At 50.8% G+C, this 2,187-nt stretch overlaps 1 long non-coding RNA gene across 1 annotated transcript; it reads left to right on the top strand.

Annotated features, from left to right (window-relative positions):
• Positions 1–1,004: 1,004 nt before the first annotated feature.
• LOC117286309 lies at positions 1,005–2,181 on the top strand. Its single transcript, XR_004517417.1, has 3 exons — positions 1,005–1,076; positions 1,801–1,932; positions 2,085–2,181. It is a non-coding gene; the product is annotated as an uncharacterized LOC117286309 (long non-coding RNA).
• Positions 2,182–2,187: the final 6 nt, after the last annotated feature.

Genomic DNA, 2,187 nt, shown 5'->3' with positions numbered 1-2,187 from the left:
AGTCCTCACGTGGTTTTCTTGTCAGTACCGACAAAAGACTAAATATAGCCAGACAGGGTGGCACCCACCTGTAATCCCAATATTCCAGGAGGCTGAGGCAGGAGGATCATAAGTTCACACCCAACCGGGGCAACTTAGTGAAACTTGTCTGAAAAAATAAAAAATAAAAAAAGGGCTGGAGCTGGAGCTCAGTGGAAAGGCCCTGGGTTCATTCCCTTGTACTGCACCACCACCACCACCAACAACAAAGATAAATATTACTACGTTCTTGCATGTTCAATGCCCGCCTACCTCCAGTTTAAATTTGAACAGGTTGGTGCAAATGCAGATGTTTGAAGCACATTTTTTGGCCATATCATACATACAATAAGCTCCATGAAGAGAAGGGTTACATTTTATTTATCTCTGTAATTACCTACTTTCTGAGATATGATCAGGCATACTTTCTTGAACCACTTGTTTTCATTTGTAGCATATACCATGATTATAATTTGAAAATACTCATGTAATTATGCATTTAATATTTACCTCTGCCACAGGACCATAAGGCAAGTAATTAACATGTCTATTTATCATCCCAGCACTGAGTACACAAAGAACTCTCACCATGAATGAGTAAGTGAATGAATGAATTGTGTTTCCTCTTGTGCCTGCTACAGCTACTTAGTACAGAGCCTGGCTCCAAATCCACACGCAACAGAAGCTTGCTGGATGAAAGGACTGTGCACCATGGTGCCAGGCACAAGCTCTAAACCAGCTGGGTGAAGACGGGCCACTCCCTGGGATTGCACCACGGCCCATGCTGTCCCTTCTGTGAAGAGTTGCTTGTCAGGCATGCAGGGGTCTTCTGCTGAGTGAATGCTCAGGCTTTCTCTAAGCAAAGAGTGTCCAGGTGACCCCTGGAAGAAGGTTCTCCATTAACAGTAGAGGCGCAGCCCAAGGACTAAGGAGAAGGTGTGCAGGTGGAGGACGAAGACACTCAGGACACCGGCTCCTGCAGGCTGTGGTAGTGACCTGAAAGAGAACGACCCCAATGGAAAGCAGAGATCTCTTGTTTAAAAAAGACTGCACTCCAGGTATGTTGAAGGCCTGGGGAAGGGTGAGGAAAGCAAAGCAGTGAGAGCAGCCAGAGACCTGGAGAGGGATACATGTAGGAAATTATGGGAGACGGGCTGACCCATGGACCCAAGGAGCCCCAGAGACCAAGGCAATAGGCCTTTAATGAGGCCTTTAATGAATGCTAGTGCCCGCCCCCCAGGAAGGGTGTATTAGCACCTACTCCCTCCCCTGCTCCTCCCAGTGGGTGCCCAGTCTCAGGCCGGGCTAAAGGCAAGACTAAGACCAGACTAGGGTCCTGGTTCTGGTCCCGGGAAGACACTAGGAGAGATTCCTGCCTGGGGTCTCCTCCTTTTCAGCCTTCAGCTTCCTGCAAGCCCCAGCAGCTCCCCCAGATCAGTCTCTAGACACGGAGATCACGTACTGAAGTCTGAGCCGAGATGACATGCTCTTTGCCCCTTTCAAAACTCCTTTCGAGGGCTGTGTGAGGACTTTGGTGGGCACTTTTGTCTCCATGGGCTTTTTGCTTCACAAGACAAAACACCATGTTCTATAACTGTGTGAGTAGAGGGCGAATATATTAATGTTATATTGCAAAACATTTTGTTCATCCCCAACCTCTCCCCACACGCACCTTCTGCTTTAAATAAAACATTTCCCTAGGTCTGCACAAGTCCTGCCGTCCTAGGCACAGAGCCTGCTGGGCCCCGGAGGGTAACTCCTTTGGCTCCTTTCATCCTGCAGTGAGACCTGTCCCAGTCCGGCCAGGGGAAGAGTAATGGGGCCAGCGGGTCACAACACCTAACTGTCTGGGCGTCTACAGAATGAGCGAGAGTCGTGAACCGCTTCTGCGTGAAGTCAGCGTGGGCACTCAGGGTAGGTGTGCAGCAAAAGTCAGTTAGCAGGCTTTCCCTCCTCCAGCCCTGTGGTTCACAGGGTCCAGGGCACATGCGGGGGTTGAGACAGCGGCCTCCTAGGTGGTGGGACAGAGCCCGCAGGGTCCCCCTATCCTATGATTCCCCCGCCAGACCCTGGGAATCCAGCGTCGCAAAATAAACACCGCCGCGCCGCTAATCGCCAGCTCGGGATCTGTGCAGACCCAGCCCTCCCTCCTCCCGCGCCTTCGCCGCC

This window comes from Fukomys damarensis, unplaced genomic scaffold, assembly GCF_012274545.1.
Source record: "Fukomys damarensis isolate Sample0158 unplaced genomic scaffold, DMR_v1.0_HiC HiC_scaffold_16, whole genome shotgun sequence".
NCBI lineage: Eukaryota > Metazoa > Chordata > Mammalia > Rodentia > Bathyergidae > Fukomys > Fukomys damarensis.
Note: the sequence above shows the minus strand (reverse complement) of the source record. Positions and strands in the feature narration are given on the sequence as shown.